The 20779-nt window shown below is 36.2% G+C and overlaps 1 protein-coding gene across 2 annotated transcripts in view; it reads left to right on the top strand.

The window, feature by feature from the left end:
* The first annotated feature begins 4848 nt into the window (after positions 1-4848).
* Positions 4849-20779, top strand: part of LOC140754493 (uncharacterized) — a 360255-nt gene continuing 344324 nt past the window's right edge. Inside the window, exon 1 of one of the 2 annotated variants that reach the window (XM_073089515.1) lies at positions 4849-5077. The gene's annotated coding sequence lies outside the window, so the exon portion shown is untranslated. Of the gene's footprint in view, positions 5082-20779 lie in introns of both variants that reach the window. The other variant, XM_073089516.1, reaches the window with a different exon arrangement.

Raw genomic sequence — 20779 nt, 5'->3', positions numbered from 1 at the left:
TTAAACCTACCGGAAGAGAAGAGAGGTAGAGGCCGCCCGCCTTTAAACTGGTGGTCAATTATCAAAAGAGACCTCAAGACAGCCCAACTGCCAGAAACGACAACCCAAAACAGAAGTGTTTGGCGCAATACTGTGAGGAGGCCCGACCCCAAATAAAGGGATCAGGGATGGGAAAAGAAAGAAAGAAACAGGGAAGACTATGCTATTACCTCGTGTGTATATGACTTTTATACAATTGGGTAAAATGTAAATATTTATTGTACTAAATACTTATCTATACTAATATTATAAAGAGGAAAACTTTGTTTGTTTGTTTAATTCTAATGAATAGGCTCAAAAACTACTGGACCGATATTAAAAATTCTTTCACCATTCGAAATCTACATTATCCACGAGTAACATAGGCTATATTTTATATGAAATATATTTGATAAATAGATTTTGAGGCGGTACAAAATTTGCCGGTTCAGCTAAGCAGTTTGTAATAAATTGGGACATTGTTGGTTTTTAAATAGGTATTTATTTACGGTAACTAATGTCAACAGAAAGTTACGCCCGTTAAAAAAAATACAAACAATTTTTTCACGAGAATCTTTACCAATTTTTTTTACCATTTTATTTTACCAATTTGCAGTGTTTTTGCCAGAAAATAAACTTGCAAAACTCTTAACGCTTAAAAATAATTAAATGGAAGGCAAAAGCCTTTGCCAGCTTAGGTTTTAGACAACTTCCCTATAACAAGATGTCAGCTTATCACAAAGATCTGCTATCTGCCACTTAGTGGAGAAACGGAAAATTGGCATACATTTAAAATTGGGTCAGCTGGTAGTTGCTGAGAACACAAAAAAACTTATCAACCGTGTCATATCTTGAATTAATGAAGCTTTGAAGTTTTTCTTGTTAAGTTTTCTGTAGTACTCGTAAACGTACAAAGGGATAAAGTATAAACCTTTGTTGTTTGAAAGGCACCGTGCTATGTATTTGCTTTAAAACAACAGTGTTAAGCGCTGCTTTGTTCTAGACTGAAGGGTTTGGTAAGGTAGAACCAATTAAGCCGGCGTTCTTTTTTTTTAGTCCTAGGTAAAAGTAGTAGGATGTTCCTGTAGTACCGGGACTAGAATAGGACTACGGTATCCCCTGCCTGTCGTAAGAGGCCACTATAAGGGGGCTTCCAGGGTTGCGGGCGACAAGAGTGGGAGTTCGAACCGTCCAGCAAGCAACCCCGGGAAGGACGGTGGTGTGTGTTGGTCACATACCGTCGTAAACACCAGGTGTGCGGGAGGAGCGTAAAGTGCTCCCCCCAGGGCAGAGCCCGGTCGGGGCATCGCGCTTGGAGGACTCCTGTTGTATTCAATTGGAGATGCCAGAGTACTCCACCAAGTGCTGAGAACGGCCACCGGGGGGGTTTTAGTGCGGTAAAAATCCCACATAACCCGGTGTCGCTCCCACGTCGTCGGGTACCTTTTGAAGGTTTCCCCCTTGCAAACAAAAAGAAAGGTAAAAGGTAATGTATGTTTGGCTGATTATGATAAGGCAAAAATATTTATAGACGACGTTTTTTAGTCCTTAAAGGTCTAAAGAAGGCATTTGTGGTTGAATTAAAGTATAAGGGTATATTCCAAACATATTTGTGATTGATTAAAGATATCTCTGCATATCTATTTACTTAGATAGTATATACATACGCGACAGTAACCATTTACTATCATTTGTTCGACAAGACTCGTCTTAAACTTTAGAGGTAGCAACACTTCTAGACCAATCTCAGGCAGGACTACGTCAAAAAACGTTTGCAACTTAAAAAAAATCCTTGGTATCACTTCGGTTACATGACAAATGTATGTATATAGGAGATAGATATAGTAAAGTGGAGTTTCATTTAGGCGTCACATAGCAGAGATAGCGCGGCATCAGCGGAACAGGAAGGCATAAAGAAGCGAGCGACTGCGTTTCGTGCGCGGAATATTACGTCACTAGCCTGTACCGTGGCGTTGCTTGCTATCTTGTGTTAGGGTAACAGAGGCTTGGGTTCGATTCCTGTTTAGGGGAAAATTATTTTTTCTTTACGGTCACATAACAGAGCAATATTAGTCAAATAAGAACGCATGAAAAAGTGATTGACTGCGTTTCGTGTGCGGAATATTACGTCACTAGCTTTCACCGTGGTGTTGCTTGCTATCTCGTTTTAGTGTTAAAGAATGGTGGGTTCGATTCTTGCTTTTAAGAAAAGTACAAAAAATAGAGATGTTAGTAAAATAAAAGGCATAAAGAAGCGAACGACTGCGTTTCGTGCGCGGAATATTACGAGTACGTCACTAGCTTTCACCGTGGAGTTGCTTGCTATCTCGTTTTAGTGGCACAGAGTTTTGGATTCGATTCATGTGTATAAAGAAACATTAGTAAGAAAAATTACAAAAAAAAAGAAATGTTAGTAAAACAAAAGGCATACAGAAGGGAACGACTACGATTCGAGCGGAATATCACGTCGCTGTATACGACCGCAGCGTCGCCTTTCTATAGTCTCCAGTACATCAGTCACGGGCTCTATTCCTGTTTTGTGTATATTAAAAATAATACTGACCATAGACTTAGAATTTTTTCGCTATGACATCCTATATCTATGATACTGACAATCCGCGTTTCCGAGCGATCTATGTCTGCTCTTCGAAATGTTCCGGGTTCGATTTCTAGCGAGATCTGGCTTTCAGTGTGATTTTTTATATTTTTCTGTACCAATAGTGCCAATCGGTATCATGTTACCAATATCAAAAGAATTTCAATATAGTATAGTATAGCATAGTATAGTGTAGCTTCAATGAATAGTAGCGACCCTTGATTAAAATTTTGTACAAAATATTTTCGTTCTGAAAATTTGTTGTCGAACTCTGCTCTACCAATATTTGACTTTGCTGTTTGTTTCAAACTTCGAACTTACAACAAAACTATTCTAACAAACACTGTCCGTGTAGGGAAACTTTCCGAAAATTATTTTGTATCGGTCGGAAACTTGTTAAAATAGGAAATTCATTAATATTAATATTTTTAGTTACTGACTTTATAACTTTTGTGAGGTACTCCTTATTTGTAATTTTAATTTCTTTGAAACAAACTTACATTGTGTTTAAATTTGAGTATTAAAGTGTATGACACTTCTACAACTTAGACGAATCCAACGACATCTCATACGTTAAAATCCGTCAAGCCGTTTCAATCCAAATGGCTTGACGGATGCATACCAAAGAATGAGATACAAACATGCATATGTTGAAAAAACATTACCCTCCACAGTCGGGCAAAAACATGTAACCGTTACTTTGTGTTTAAAACTTGTATCTGTACCCTTAGTATGAGTTTTTACGTTTTTCCAAAACTGATTGTTTTTGTATTTGTTTACGTATCAGCGCCTTTAGCCAAATGTTTGATACATTAAACTAATTGGAAATGTATGGGAAATATGTAAACAAATACAAAAACAGTAATTTTTGTAAAAACGTAAAAACTCATACTAAGGGTACAGTTTTTTTTTTTATAATATAGGAGTAGCAGACGACTATCAGTCTACCTGATGGTAAGTGGCTACTGCCGCCCATGGACATCTGTAATAAACCCCAGATAGGATTAGATATTCCCACCTGAGGTCGGCCAAAGATGTGCCGCTACCCCTGAGGACTAAGCTGAAACGCCTCGGAAAAGTCTGTCTCCCTTACCACACCCTTCAAAACGGAACACAGCAGCGCCTAACACTGCTGTTATTAACCAAACACTCAGTCGCAAGTGCTTAACAGTAACAGTACCCTGTTGTTACTCGTGATATCAAGACGATTTGAAAGACACCTCATATGTTAAATAATTTGGGCTTACCTCCTACGCACCACGTTAACCGCGGGGGCGGTCAAGCGCGCAGCTAACCTTTTCCAGTTTAATATACAACTATTTATTACTGTAGTCACATAACAGTACCCTTACCAGGAGTTTTTAAGTTTCGACAAATATGACTGTTTTGGTATTTGTTTACGTATTTGCCCATACAAATTCCAATCAGCGTCCTTAGCGGATTGTGTCAGAACTAGGAAATCGTATGGGCCAATACGTAAACAAGTACCAAAACAGTCATATTTGTCGTAACGTAAAAACTCCTCGTAAGGGTACATTTACAAAATGAAGAGATGCAAGCGGGGTTAACCGCCAGTGCGTAGGAGGGGTTAGAGTATAGCAAAGAATTTGACATACCTATATATTTTTTTTGATTTTTTTTATAATTGAACCTGACGATAAAGTAGACGTGCTACCTGATGGAAAGTAGTTAACGTCGCCTATGGACATTTGCAACACCAGTGGAGTCGCCAGTGCATCGCCGGGTTTGAAAGAGAGCTCTTTTTGCACCTTTTTTAAAGAGCCCATGTCATGTCCAGTTTAATATACAATTATTTATTACTGTAGGCACATAACAGTCAAAAAATTAAGAGATGCTAGCCGCGCGGTTAAGGCATACCAAAGAATTTGACATACCTATGTATTTATACAAACGCTCGAAGAATCTCAACCTCCTGCCACTTCTCTAAATAGTAAATTAAAATTTGGCATTGTGCAAGTGTATATATTGCAAAAGAACGGAGGTTTTTGCTCCACTTTACTCAAAAGTCCAATAACCTAGCCTTATTCACCGGATAACCCATTTTCTCGCGGCCACGGTCTAAACTTCAAAGATGCCTCAAATTGTTTCCGGCCAGCGGCTGCGAATTTTTAATTTCAATTTTAATTTGAATTAAGAACAGAATGTGTTGTTTCATAAATAAACAGGCGTTCGCGAGCCTACCGCAGTCACTCGTCAGTCGGTCGTTGGTTGTCGGAGAGGGTGCACGTCTTACCCGCTCACCGTATCATACAATATTCATTCGGAATTACGTTTAACCAAGTTAATAAACTACCACTTTCGTGAGTACGCGGGTGATTTGAACGTGTGAATAGTGGAATTGTAGTGCACTGTGAAGTGGTTAATTAGTGAGGTATAAATGAAATTAATATGTTTATAGTGTTCGTGTTCCTATGTGTGGTCGATTGAATTTGCTGTAAATAGGTAGGTGGCGAAGTTATTTTTAATTAGTCATTTAAAGTAGGTATTTTTTATAGTTTAGCGGTGAAGCAAACATCAAAATGTTATATCCGTTATAACGGTAACGAAAATATTACTCTCATGAAATCTATAAATATATTTTAAAAAGTTGTGAAACGCAGGTATTTCTAAATGTTAAGAAGAACTTTTTGGTTACAATTTACCAAAAGATTTGGGAGTAGTAAAATAAACAAATGAATTTAAATAAATAAATTAATAATTAATTTAATTACATATATAATTAATTTATGTTGAACACATATATTTTATTTCATTTGTTTAGTTATACTCGTATTTGACTGACTTTTGTCTACGCTCGGAATCGAACCTGTAATTCACTTAGTAACAGTAGCATTAAAATTCTACTAGAACTAAGTCGACAGTTCATTAAATTGAACTGCATATTGAAAAGCGACAATTCAGAACGTCGACAGAGCAAGTTTCTTTAAATCTAAAAAGTAATTTTCGTGCTATATTATATACTATTTTCATGGGGATTGGTCATCAATCATCATAATTGGCAGTACTATGGTGTCGTTTGATCCATTTTTGGGCCAAACTTTAAACCCAGACTAAGTCCCTGGACTTAAAATAAATTTTACCGAAATGCGATAAAAATTGTAGACCGTCATATCTTCGTCTACGATAAGATATTTTATAGTCGTAATGATTTACTTTAATAAATTTATTTATTTATACTTTTATGAGCACTAAAAGTACATATTACTTTCCAGAATATTTATTTTGTCTCAAACATTTATCATAAAAATGTTAATTGCATATTTATAAATCATATTCACATTGAAAATATTTACAACTTTAGAAATTTAGTATGGTTCTATGAATCCAGCCAAAAAGAGTCGACGATCGGAATCTCTACATTTATTTAGGTAATCGCTTGCGTGCGGCTCTACCGTAGAGGCTCTACGAGTCTACGGCAATCAGCATGCAATGTATGCAACCGTAATTATAAAACATGCAATTATCTTTCTGCTACGAGAATTTCGACTACAAAGGTCAAAGGTTTTCGATAGTTAATATTAAATGACTTTGCAGTGTCAACGAAGTTTTGCCTGACTTTTATTAAAATAAAATTATCTTTCTAATAACAAAAGCAAGTAAAATTTATTACCTCCAATTTTAACGTGATATACGGACGCCTCGTTATAATTTAATTATTTATGATATAGTATATTTTGGCTTTTAGAATATCAGTAATTAAAAAGTAAATGTTAAAAAAAATCTAAAAAAATACGAATACATTTTTTTAATAATTTTGTAAAGTGCTACTAATAATTATTTCTAGTAATGTTTTAGTCAAAAAAAAAAACCGCTTTCTACACTCACAGTTAAAGACATTTTATTCCTAGTAGATTTTTATAGAATTATTTTTGGCTTTAGACTAATGTTATTTCGGAATTGAGACATTTAATAACTCATGATAAGCGATTTCTAACGACAATCATTCCCCACTATTCGCAAGCTGTTTCGATATGGAGAAGGTAGGTTTAGCTCGAGACTCAATAAAAGGTATAAAATATATATTGTTAAAACACTCAGAAAGGATTCCAAATATATAATATTTTAATTGTATATAAATATCTATACAATAATACAACTTATTAAGATGACTTTTCATAACTCAAAGCAAGACTGAATATTCCAAAAATTTAAAAATAGAAAATGTATTTAACAGTGACGTATATTATTAATATCCATTATTTGTGTGGTAAGGGAGACGCACATTTCCGAGGCGTTCCAGCTTAGTCCTTAGGGGTAGCGGCGCATCTGTGGCCGACTTCAGGTAGGAATATCGAATCCTATCTGGGGTTGATTACAGATGTCCATGGGCGGCAGTAGCCACTTACCATCAGTTGGACTACCGTCAGTATGCTCGTCGGCTACTCCTATATTATATAAAAAAAACATTAATAACGTGGTATATACAAGACCCGTGTCATATGACTGTAACAATATGTATTGCAATATGATATAATATTGTGTTTTATGACATCATATTATATTCGCAAGTTACTCTACCGTGGAGACTATACGCTTACAATAAGGATCGGAATCAACACATTGTATTTTAATTTTATTTATCAAGTGTTTTAATCATGGATTTATTAATTAGACCCGAGTCGTACAATTGTGTTGTTTTTGAATAGCGGGTTTTTAAAATAGCTAGCTTTGGAAACAGATCCACTCAAGCGTTGGTATTGTAACGAGATCGAAATAGTGATTGAAAATTTTGTTTGTATGCCAACGCAATTAATTAAATTCAATGAATATTTTTAATTCCATGTAATTTCGTTTGTAACTATTTCATTTATTTTTATCTTTATTGAAAACGTGATGGGTTTTCAATAACATTGCAAAGTTTTTGTTAGGATTTTTTTAATATTTAAATATCGACAATCACCAGAAATACTTAAGATATTTAGTCAAAACCAAACTACTTCGTCATAGTCAATCAGTACCCTTACCATGAGTTTTTACGTTTCAACAAATATGTCTGTTTTGGTATTTGTTTATGTATTTGCCCATACAATTTCCAAGTTCTGACATAATCCGCTAGGGGCGCTGATTGGAATTTGTATGGGCAAATACGTAAACAAATACCAAAACAGTCATATTTGTCAAAACGTAAAAACCCATGGTAAGGGTACAGGTGCTTTCTCACTAGTGGAAACGGGTCTCGTCTCAGAGTGAGAGGCGTTAAGGCCATACTTCACCGCAATGATACATATTAAATTGGTAGACTTCACACCCGAGAACTTGAACTGACAACTTTTTATCGAACTCTTAGGTGAACAGGTTTTTTATTTACCATTTAAGCAAATGCTAATTAATACAAAACTTACATCCGCGATCGAAAGGCCGAGTTCCTAATCACAAGGCTGTCACTGGTTCCATAAACTCCACCTTCCACCAAATTATAATACGTTCTTCCAAAACCAAAATTTCGCTAATATTACCTGAGCGAAATAGCTTAAACATACAAGGGAGAATTCATTTAAGTAATGTAAAACTCATTATTCCTGAAAGACTATTTTATATAATAAAAGATTCAATAACAACTCCATTATTTATTTTCTCTGACAATCCATTCTATGACATCTTATTTTCCTAAAAACATATAATATCCTTCTTTCTTTTTATATAGTTTCCCGCTACATTGCTACTCACCAGAAATTAAATAGACTCTTATTAACAAAAAATAACTAAAAAGTATTGTAATGGAAATATACCCTTACAGTAAGTATTACTTTAGGTATAAAATGCAGCGGCTCTTTTATTCAAACTTCTTGTATTAATAAGCCTTGTAAATAAAGAGTCAATGATCTTAAGGCATTTCTCTATATTTATTTAAGTAATCGGTCGCGTGCTCTATCGTAGAGGCTCTACGGCAATCAGCATGCAATGTTCTCTATGCAGCCGTAATTATGTATGTAGCGTATAATTTTCATTTTTCATGCTCGTTTCGGCCGCAATTCTATTTGGTTTATCGTTTAAGGTTTTGACGTCAAAATGAAAATATAGAACACTTTTATCACTCGTATATCTGCATGTCTGTCTTTTTTTTATAATATAGGAGTAGCAGTCGAGCATGCAGTCCTACTGATGGTAAGTGGCTACAGCTGCCCATGGACATCTGTAATCAACCCCAGATAGGATTAGTTATTCCTACCCGAGGTCGGCCACAGGTACGCCTCTACCTCTGAGGACTAAGCTGGAACGCCTCGGAAAAGTCTGTCTCCCTTACCACACCCTTCAAACCGCAACACATCAGCGCCTAACACTGCTGTTATTAGGTAGAAATAGGTGTGGCGGTGGTGCCGCCGGAGTCGAACCACAAAGGGTTTTGCCACCTTGTTAAAACTTCAAAGATGTTATAACTTTAAAGAGATGGTGCATTTATGATGTTGTTGGATTCGTGTAAATTGTAAGAGTGAGATATTTTAAATAGTCTGTGTTTATATTATTTCTCTATTTGTAATATAAAGTTTACTACTTATATTCACTCACTCATCATATGATCACATGTGGCCTTATAATCATTAAAATAGCTGAAGAAATAAAAAACAGCGTTACTTCTTAAAATACAGAACCTTACATCTGACACAGTTCAAATTTATTTGTGTGATTTTAAAATGAGTAAGAATAATTATTCCTACACATATTCAAAAGATAATTGTGCCATTCTCAGGATTCTCCTGTGGAAAATAGTCATTAATATTTAAAAGTTGCAGTTACTAACATAAACTAGCATTTTTAATTAAAGTTCATAAATAAAGTCCCGTAGAACAGAGGTTCTCAACCGGCGACCATATTTTTATAAGACTGAGCAAATATTATGTGTTTCATCTGATGAATGGTTACTGCCGCCCATGGACGAATGTTATTAGACCAAAGGGTCTGCCGGAAGTCGGTCACGGATATTTTGTGACTTCTGAGGAGGAGGAGGATTTATAAAATGCAGTGATAGCCCAGTGGTTAAGAAACTCGGCCTCTCGTTCGAGCGGTCCGAGGTTCAAATCCCAGGCACGCACCTCTGATTCTTCGAAATTATATGCGTATTAGAAATTAATTACCACTGGCTAAAAACGGTGAATGAAAACATCGTGAGGAAACCTGCATATCAGGGGGATTTATATAAAAAAAAATGTCAAAGGTATGTGAAGTCTACCGATACACACTTGGCCAGCGCGGTGGACTATGGCCTAATCCTTCTCATTCTGAGAGGAGACCCGTGCCCAGCAGTGGGACAATAATGGGTTTGATGATGAGGATTAACTATCCATAAGTCAGCCGGAATGCAAATCTTTCAACCCATATGCAAGACCTATTTCATGCTAGAAATTCGTTTAGAGGTGGTCAAACTATACTGGGTCTACCATATTTCAAACTTATATTATTTTCTAGACAAATCTAGCAATGATCCATGGCGCCCGTCACCAATGAATATTTACAATACTAAATCGAGAATGCATCGTCGACATTGAAGGAGAGCTCATAGCCCTTCGGGAATACGTTGAAAGGAAGTGCATTCTACATTTTTATTCCGCACACTATACGAAATCCCAGAGAAATAAAATATGGTTTGCGAAATAGGCATTTAAATTTCAATTGAATTCGTTGTAAGCTGGTGCGACGAATATTGGTTTAATATTCTTTGAGATTGTCGTTTTTCAGAACGGAATATAATAAAGTTTATCTTATATATAAAATTCTCGTGTCACAATGTTAGGCGGATTATTTATTTATGTTTAAGTTTTATACTGCTGTAAACAACAATAAACTAAAAAAAAGTGACCGTACTCCTCCGAAACGGCTCTACCGATTTTCACCAAATTTTATATGCATATTCAGTAGGTTTGAGAATCGGCTACTATCTATTTTTCATACCCCGAAGTGATTGTTCACCCTTAACATTTTTTTATTTATATGGCAACACAATGTCTGCCGGGTCCGCTAGTTATTAATTAAATTTTAAATTGCAAGGTACATCTTCTTCTTCTTGGATGGAAATTAGTCACATTAGTTGCTTTGCTGGCTTTGAAGTACAACTCTTTTTATCTAACTGGGAAGGGTACCTAATGTTCTTCGACCGTTTACTTCACAGACCTGTATCTAAAAAACAAATACAGGTCTGTGGTATACTTATATATGCCTCATTCGTTGGCATGCCCTACAGTCCAAACGGCTTGACGGATTTTAACATATAATGTGTCGTTGAATTCGTCTAAATTGTGGGAATAACAGAGGCTATATTTTTCAACAGTTTGGTTTTGCACGACTCATGATGCGAAGCATCAGAGAGTGCTTTACGATCGAAAAATTTTTTTCGCTTCATTTTGGCGGCTATTTTTATTATTATAGCCTTGATAGTTCACGGAATCAAGATATTTTGCATACTATTGTCGAGATAATTTAATGGAGATTAATTCCATACTTTTTAAAAATTGATTTACTGCAATAGAATTGGAAAAAACACCAAAATAGGTCAAAAAATTTTCCTTTCCGTCATGTGTGAAACCTGAAAACACTGTAACTTGTGAAAAAATCCATCATTTGAGTTATTTTTTTTTAATTCTAATCGACGATTGTAGGTCACTGAATGCGAATGATTAATTAATTCAGTGTCGTTTAATTGCAATTAATAAAAAACGAAAACTACAAGACTGTATATCTATAGATATTATGTACATTTATTCCACCAGGGGCGCTTGTGCAGTACCTTCTTCCTAGTACAGCTGTTTTTTCGGCAATTCATTTTGAACGACTTAAGTTTTTTTTTTTATATTTCATAATTAAATGAGCATTATGAGTCGTGCAGTTTTGGATTTTCCAAACCTTTTTTTATATATAATAATCCACTAGTTTCATCTTTGTTTTAACTGCCCCATGTCATGAAGTTGTGAGACTAACTTTGGAAAAAAGTTCTTTCTAGTTAGTAGTAAAATTTTTGTAAAAAAATCTTAAATACAATTTTAAGAAAAGGTTGGGAATCGCTAGCGTAATCCACACTTATTAATATAGCTGTTGCAACTACAAAAGATTTTACTTTATAATCTTCTATCCTATTTATCCTTAGGGGATGAATTTTCAAAAATCCTGTCTTAGTTTTCATCTATACCTATTGTATAAGTAATTCCGGTTCAAGGTGTTTCTGGTCCTTTTAAATTGTTCATTTACTGTGTTCTGGTTTGATGGAAAACACTTGAAGGACGGTGCTGGCGTTCTTGGACTTCCGTAATCAACCCCAGTTTAGATTAGAGTCCTTTTTGAGGTCAGTTGCAGGTGCTACCCCTATGGTTTAAGTTGGAACATTCAAACTTCAAACCTAGCTATTCAGTAAATACCTATTACTTAGTGTTACTTTTATTAAGTTGATTTCGTACTTTAATTACATTAAAAAAACGTTCAAATAACATCACACTTATCCAGCGCGGTGAATTATGGCCTTAATCCCGCTCGCTCTAAGAGGATACGCATGTCCAACATTAGGACAATAATAGGATGCCCATTTGTAGTTCTAATCCCCTGCGCAGACATAAAAAAACTTGTAGCCACATACAAAATTCATAACTTGAAAACCAGACAACGCCACGATAATAACTAGTACAAACGCAAAACCGTTAACGTTGAAGCGTTCATATCTAATCATCATTATGCCAGATCGAGCCACACTAGGTGCTAAATTCGATTTGATGGAGAATCGGTTTGGTCTACCAATAATATCCTATAATGGTCCAATCGCGTGATGCACCATTCCCGGTTTATGTGTTAAGTTTGGATCGTAATTTAAGTTTACATGTAATGTGGTTCGGTAATTGGATCTGGAGTTTGAGTTCGTGGGAGTAAGTGATAATTAATTTGTGTATAGTAAGGTTAACGGTACATTTATTTTACAATAGACTGTTTTACTTGTTTTGTTTCTGATCATTTTGAAGGATTTCTTACATATTGTTACTGGAGTGCAGAGGGTAATGTTTTTCGAGCGTATACGTGTATAATTTTGTCTCATTCTTTGACACGCCTTATAGTGTAAATGGCTTGACAAATTTTAAGCAATGGTTGTCATTGGATTCCTATATATTGACATATATATATATATATATATATATATATATATATATATATATATATATATATATATATATATATATGAATAGCAGAACTATCTTATTTCTTTAAATAATTATTTTTAGTGAGTAAGGAAAATTAAACTTTATTTAGTTTTTATCATCTTAGTTCGCAGGAACGGCAACGCATGTAAACCTTTAGGTAGAACGCCTATTTATATGTTGTTGGTTACGGATATTCACGGGCGGTAATGACAAATTAACATAACATACAGACTCTACTTTTATTATTCTTCTATAAACAACTAAACAACCGTCAACCTTCTGCCTCCGCAGAATTTTTGAGTTTTTCGGCCACATTGCCAGGAGAAGAGGCGAGAACCTGGAAAAGCTTCTGGTAACCTTAAAAATTGAGGGCAAGAGACCCCAGGGGCGCAGTCCAATCCAATGCGTTTGTCTGACCAAATCCGCACAAATCTCGACAAAATTATATGCTCTACACATAGACGAAAATAGAGGCAGGTAGCGTGAGATCATAAAGAGAAAGATGACTAATAGAGACCACGACCCTCAGCATTGAGGAAAACGATGCAAGGAGGAGGATAAACAACTACAGACACTAACTAACCTGACAAATGCGAAGTAAAAACTACAATATACTAAACTAACAAATGTAAAACAAAAGTAACAACAACGTACTTATTGTAAGTTAGCAGTGCTTATAAATCGTACTGTATTTGCTTCATAAAGTTTACAGTTCAGGGTGTATCTTACAAAGCGCTCGAAATTGCATTTCGGCGCCGGCGGGGGTTGGAATAAAAACAGGAATGTATGAAACCCTTGGTCAGGCGGGATTGTTTAGCGATTGCATTTTTTATAGTTTTTTAAACTTCCTCATATTGAATAAGTTGCTTATTGTACTTTCTTCAAGATATATTGCAAAACGATAAAGCACACTCTTGGATATGCTCATGGCTGGTTAGTTTATATAACACTGGTAAGTGGACACTGCTGCCCATGGAAATCCGTAATCAACCCCAGACAAGATTAGTTTCCTACCTGTCGGCCACAGGTGCGCCGTTACTCTTGAGGACTAAGCTGGATTGCCTCGGAAAAGAAAATCTTAAGTGTTTTATTAAAATAACTATTATTATTTGCTATAACGGCGAAGGAAATCATCGTGAGATACCTGTACACCAGAGATCTGTTAAAAACGACGATTACAAATGTCACTGGCAGTAGCCACTTACCATCAGGTGGAGTGCACGCTTGTCTGTTACTCCCATTGTAGAATTCTTGTCAACAAGAACCTTGTGGGTAGAAGCAAATATCCACCAGAGTTGTCTTGCCAATGTCGCTTCGTGCGACCAGTCGTCGTCTTGCGCTCGGCGGGAGCCTACAGACGTTCTGTACGTGCCTTCTCGTCCCTGTTTTCCACGTGCTACCGCGTGTGCAGTGTGAAGTGCAGAGACTACTCGGGAAGATCAGGCCATGCTTGCTTCCTTGAGCCCCGTGACAGTGTCGTGCGCATCACCCCTGACACGATTCGAGTCCACAGATAGACTTGGATGGCAAAGTTGTTTGTTTTACTACTCATCTGCTGGGCCGAGGATTGAGTCTCTTACAGTCATACACCATATAGTTCACTTATATCCCCCCGTAGAATTGCGTGGCCGTGCCCTACCTACACCTCACGGTCTGGCCTTCGAGCTGGACCTATATTATAAAAAAAGCGTTTAAGCAATGTATCTAGTTTGGAAAAGCAGCTAAATCTTCGATCACTGATGCTAAAAGGAGCTTCGTCTGTTGGGCCCGTAACCATCTGCTACGTTATTCACGGGAAGAAAGAGACGGACGATATTCAACGTCTCCACACGTTTTATAATCTTAAATCTAAAATTTTATGCAAATTAATGTAAGACTTGATTTAATTTCAAAGTTTAACGACATCAACCACCCCTATCCTATTTCTATTTTGCTCTCGAATCGAACATTTCCGACAAAATTAGACAAAACTCGACAAATTATGAAGCGGAGGGCTCTCAATTTGTCTTAATTATGAGTAAGTGAGTTGGTGAACTTTTCGGCAAAGTTCAAGAGGCTTCCGACACTAGAATTTAGTATTACCATTAATTCGGAATGCAAATTTGGAGTAAAAAATCTTGCCAACTGCTGCAAAGAGATTTAGATTCATAACGGGTACAAACGGATTAAGATTTATTCATTTTTTTATTTTGTTAAGCATTATTTTTATATGCTACGCCTTTATTAATGAAGAAAGACAGTAAGCATTTTAAGTCCTATAAAAAGACTTGACTCAATGCTAGAGACTCTACAATTAAGACTCAGTTGTCGAGTCCTTTTAGTTTCAAAACGAACCGAATGTAAGTGTAGTTTTGAAGTCTATCTTCGATTTAAAAACATTGTCTGCCAACTTGTCGATGAGTCCTTTAGAGTTTTACAAATCTTTTAAGAAAAAACTCGGTTCTAAAGTTAAAAGACTTCAACAATCTTTAGTCTTATGACTCAAGACTTATGACTTTTCGTCGACGAGTCTTGAGGTACAAATGAGTGGAGTCTATTCAAGAGGACGTAAAACGCTGAGTCTCTTTCATTAATAACAAGTATGGTATATTTTCTTAATATTTATTTTTGTAGTTGTTTATCTAGAACTGTGTAGTATAAAACATAAATTAAAAAGCAAAGTGTTTAATAATATAAATAGTAACTATTATATATAATTGTATTAATTGAAACTTCATAGAATTGTTAATCTTTTTTCTGTTATGTATGCATCATTGTATTTTTTTTTCTTATTATAAGTGAATACTGGCAGATATGGCAAACGTTGTGTTGCTATATGAATAAAAAAATAAGGGTGAACAACTCTTTATCACTTAGGGGTATGAAAAATAGATGTAGCCGATTCTCAGACCTACTGAATACGCATATAAAATTTGGTGAAAATCGGTAAAGCCGTGTCGGAGGAGTACGGTAACTAACATTGTAACGAGAATTTTATATATAAGAATAAATCTCTAAGTGTTGAGAACGTTACCTAATAACAATATCAATTTGTATCACGCAAACAATTCGAAGCAAAACAAATCTTTTCCCTCTAAACTCGGAAATAAATGATTTCCTCCACTCGTATTCAAAGTAGTAAATAACCGGGCATCCCTTCAGAACTATTCATCCCCTGCCGTGACGCGGGCTGACGTTTATTTGCTTGTCCTGTTGTTTGACTAGTCGATTAGGGTTCTTTCCGAGGGTGTTAGGGATTTTACTTTGTGGTCACAAAGGTTTTCATTCATCCACTTAATTTAAGGAATTTACCAAGGTAACATTATTGTGGGTTTTGAAACGATTTCGTTTTGTGTTTGTAAATTCGCGATTCTTTTAGTTTGGGTAGATTCAATCAGCAGTATTATACTTTGTTGTTAAAAAAGAAGTCTTCAAATTTCGCAGTGTATCTGTGGGCGACTTAATCTAACAATACTTTTTGTACGAGGGTGGTCGAATCCCTTATGGTTGGGCTCCGTAGACACCATTGTCACACGTATATCTGCATAATAATAACAGTGTTAATCGCCGTTGTGTTCTGGTTTAAAAGCAGGGTGCGGTAAGGGAGACATACTTATCCGAGGTGTCCCAACTTACCACGTCCGCTTTTTCAATTACATAAAAAGATTCACATTCCAATTTGCTATTTTTATTAAATTACATATTACGAAGGAAAAGGCCTTCATATATAATAACTATACCCAATAGGCGTTTGGGAAATTCCAAAAAAAATTTGCTAAGTGAAATAGGCGTTCCGGCGTTCAAACGATTGCATTTACATACGAATGCTTGAAACAAAGTCGACTTCGGAATGTAAATCGGGGTGAAGCGAAACATTCGTTTTTTGTTCACAAATTTCTATGCAGTAACAATTAGACGAATGGATTTTGTTACGTGATCGTAATGTTGCTAGCTTCTGGATTTTACCCTAAAATTAGGGGAAAATGATTTATTAACATTTTTACGCCCATTAATTAATCCTCGGATATGTATCCCTCACCACACCTTTGAAACCGAAAAGCAGCAGCGCTAACGTTGCTGTTATTAATCAGAAATGTTTTTTTTTATAATATAGGAGTAGTAGACGAACATGGACTCCACGTGACGGTGAATGGCTACTGCCGCCCATGGATATCTGTAATCAACCCCAGATAGCATTAGATATTCCTACCTGAGGTCAGCCACAGATGCGCCGCTACCACTGAGGACTAAGCTGGAACGCCTCGGAAAAGCCTTCAAACCTTTCCTTCAAACCAAAACATAGCAGCGCTTAACATTGCTGTTATGCCGCAGAAATAGGTGTGGCGGTGGTGCCGCCTGAGTCGAACCACACAGAGTTCTACCACCTTCAACTATATAGAAACTCATTTATGGTTTAGGATACTCTACAGGTAAGATATCTCCCATATCTTAGTCTGTGCTCGAGTCACTCCCGAAATCCTCTCTAGGGCTCCCCTACTATTATCTCTGTTATTAAGCAGAAATAGGTGTGGCGTGTCTCCAAAGTCGAACCACAAAGGGTTCTACCATCAAAGTCTACGAAACTGTAAAGTACCTTTAATTAAACGAAGTTCAACGGCGGTTAACCTTGCGGAATTCTGCTAAAGATCCGGTGAATCAATCTTCCTTAATTAGGTGCTCTCAGCGATCGGCTGTCGGAAACGTCGCCGTAATACGCGAAGTATAATTGTTTACTGTTAGAAACTAAATGGACAACAAATAGACAAATGGACAACAAATTATTAAACCTGAAATATATTGGAGAGGCAAAAGACCATGCAGTATAATGGTCAGACTTCATAGCCGCCTATGGAACTCTATATAAAATTATGCACTTTTTGAACAAAAATAAATAAATGATAGTTTAAAAACTAAAAACCACGCTAAAATCGCACAAGGAAAATCGTTAATTCTGATTTCTGATGATCCTGATGAGGAGAATGGGATAAAATTATTAAAATCGTGTATTGTCATCGATACTTGATAATTGTTCTAAATTTTAAATTAATCGGACCGTTCAAAGTGAGTAAAAATCTAGTTTAAAGATTCTGTTATATACATACATACATACAACCCAAGCTAATAAAAGCGTGGTAATAAAATATGGGTTCTATGTATAGTCGATTGCAGATGCGTTTTCGCTCCTGAAGAGTAAATATTCATCTCCTGCGTCAGTCCTCCCAAAGTAATATTCCTGCAAAGGTTTAATGAGTAATTTTGAAGATGTATATCATTTATCCAAATATTTCGACAGAACTTGCGTTAACTTACATAAAACTTAAACACTATTTTTTTTTAATTTAAGAACCATGAAAATAATATTTTTTACGGAAAAAAATAAGTATTGAAATCGTTGCGTTCGTATTTTGCCCTTAATTTTTAAGAAAGCTAGGGTTAAAGCTCCCGGAGCTTTTACCGTGTCACGAGCAGATTAAACGAAATGAGCTTTAGGCGGTATGGTGGAACACTTTGGTATATCACCCTTTGTATTAAGTTGAGCTTAATCTTTTCTGAGGTGATCTGGGTTAAATGACCCATACCGTTATTAGGGAGCTTTCAGAATGTTTTGTGTTATAGCACAAGTTAAAGGGTCTGTATGTGTATACCTGTGTGTGTAACCGATGTAACCATATTTAAATCCTAACTAATATTATAAATGCAAACGCTTATTATTTTACGGCTTATTATTTTTCTTTTCATGAATTACATAGAAACTTTTAACATAAGTTTGTTTGTTTGTTACATTTTTTAACCGACTTTAAAAAGGAGGAGGTTTCTCAATTCGACCGTATACAGTTTTTTATGTTTGTTCGGGGATAACTTCGTCGTTTATGAACCGATTTTGATGATGTTTTTTTGTTGGAAAGAAGATATTATATCCAAGGTCCCACTATAAGGAAATCAGGGTTTAATGATGGCTGACCAGAGAACCGCAAGCGAAGCCGATTGTAAAAGCTAGTTATATATAAAAATAGATTTGTAAATTATAATCCAGACTTGTAGTTGACCTCATTCTCACAGTGGAACACAAATAAATATAATTACAACTGAAGGTTAACATACTGGTTCCCACAACCTGATCAATAAGCTATCGCAGTCAGTGGGATTATAGACAAAGTATGTGTAATTGGATCAGTTGGTAGTTACCTCAGGATTAAGGCTGTATTACCTGTGATTGAAACTAAACAACTGGCTTTATATGACTAGGGTTACCACCCTTTGTAGCCAAAAAGAGTATATTTACTATGATAGTAAAATTAAATGGAAGGTACGACTCCGGTGACACCACTGCCATACCTATTTGTGCTTACTAACAATAATGTTTATTTCTGACAGTTATGTTTCTGTTTGAAGCCAAATATAGTATATTTTACTAAATAGCAGCATATGACTATCTTGATAGTCAATTAATTAAGGTAGGAAATTAATAAAAGATACATGTGGTTCGACTACAGTGACACCACTGCCACACCCATTTCTGCGTAATAACAGCAGTGTTAAGTGCTGCTGTGTTTTATCTTATGTGCTTATCATCAGATGAAATCGCCTGCTGCTCTTACTTGTATATTTTAAAAAAAGCTATGGTGTTTGAAAGATGTGGTAAGGGAATACTTACACGAGGCGTTTCAATTTAGTTCGCAGGTATAGAAGCGTAAGTAACCGCCCTGAGGCCCCTAAAGTTGGATTACAATCCTATGCCCACTCAAAGCAACATCCATGGGAGGCAATGACCACTTGACACCAGGACACATATTATTTCATTTAATACAAAAACAGACCTACTTTTGCCTTATATTAAAACCGCGTAAAATGTTAAACATCGTTAAAAGTAAAAAATACTAAATGCATAGCAATTATTTGCATTCAAATGCATACCCCATTCCCTTAATGAAGTCCCCTCGTCAGCGTCTGTTAATTTTTAAACGTAGTAATTAAGTTGAGAAGTGCCTACTCCATAGAGTATATAGAGAAGTGTAGGTTTTAACGTAAATATGTCAACGTAACGTAATATTACGGTGAGTTGCACCGTAAGCCTTAAAGGTTGCGTTAAAGTTAACTATGACAATAACTTTGACGATAGCGATGGATAGCAATAGTTCTGTGATCCACCAAGTTTTTTTTATAATATACATAGGTGTAGCAGACGAGCATGCAGTCCACCTGGTGGAAAGTGGGTACTGCCGCTCATGGACATCTGAAATCAACCCCAGATAGGATTAGATATTCCTACCTGAGGTCGCCCACAGATGCGCCGCTACCCCTGATGACTAAGCTGGGACACCTCCGAAAAGTCTGTCTCCCTTACCACACCCTTCAAAACGGAACCCAGCAGCCCCTAACACTGCTGTTATTAGGTAGAAATAGGTGTGGCGGTGGTGCCCCCGGAGTCGAACCACAAAGGGTTTTACCACCTTCAAAAAACCAAGTTATTTGTCATTAACGTCATTTGTATCAAAATTTTTAGTTGAAACATACGGAAGTTGAAAAAAACAATAACTTTAACCGATCGAAATCGAGCATTTAATGTTAAGTGTTAGTTATGACGTGAAATTACGTCATACGTTTATTGAAATGGTGCAATTAATAAATTGTTTAACCATGTATTTAACGGTTATAAGGCTTTTGTAAGGTTGTGGTGCATCCCACGCTTTAAGTTATATTTTCGTGGTTAACAGCGCTGTTACTGTGTTCTGGTTTGAAGGGTGGGGAAAGTGAAATGAATTGTACTGACTAGTTAGCAGTGTCCGATTGAGTCCGATTGGCGATTTCCGGTCGAAATCGAAGCCGAAGCCGATAGTTAAAAAAAAACAAAAATCCAGATTTGTAAAAAGCGAATAATGGATACATATAATGATTTAAAAAAATCTTTAAAATCAGTGGTTTATCTTGCTGCCCAGGCGCATTTGTATCATCATCGACCCATTACTGTTTTACTGCTGAGCACGGGTCTCCTTTCAGAATGAGAAGGATTAGGCCAGTCCACCGCGCTGGCCAAGTGCGAATTGGTGGATTT

Source organism: Epargyreus clarus, unplaced genomic scaffold, assembly GCF_041222505.1.
Source record: "Epargyreus clarus isolate Ecla_fem2 unplaced genomic scaffold, WU_Ecla_fem_2.2 ptg000029l, whole genome shotgun sequence".
Taxonomy (NCBI): Eukaryota; Metazoa; Arthropoda; class Insecta; order Lepidoptera; family Hesperiidae; genus Epargyreus; species Epargyreus clarus.
The sequence above is the reverse complement of the archived record's forward strand: the minus strand, read 5'-3'. Positions and strand labels throughout refer to the sequence as shown.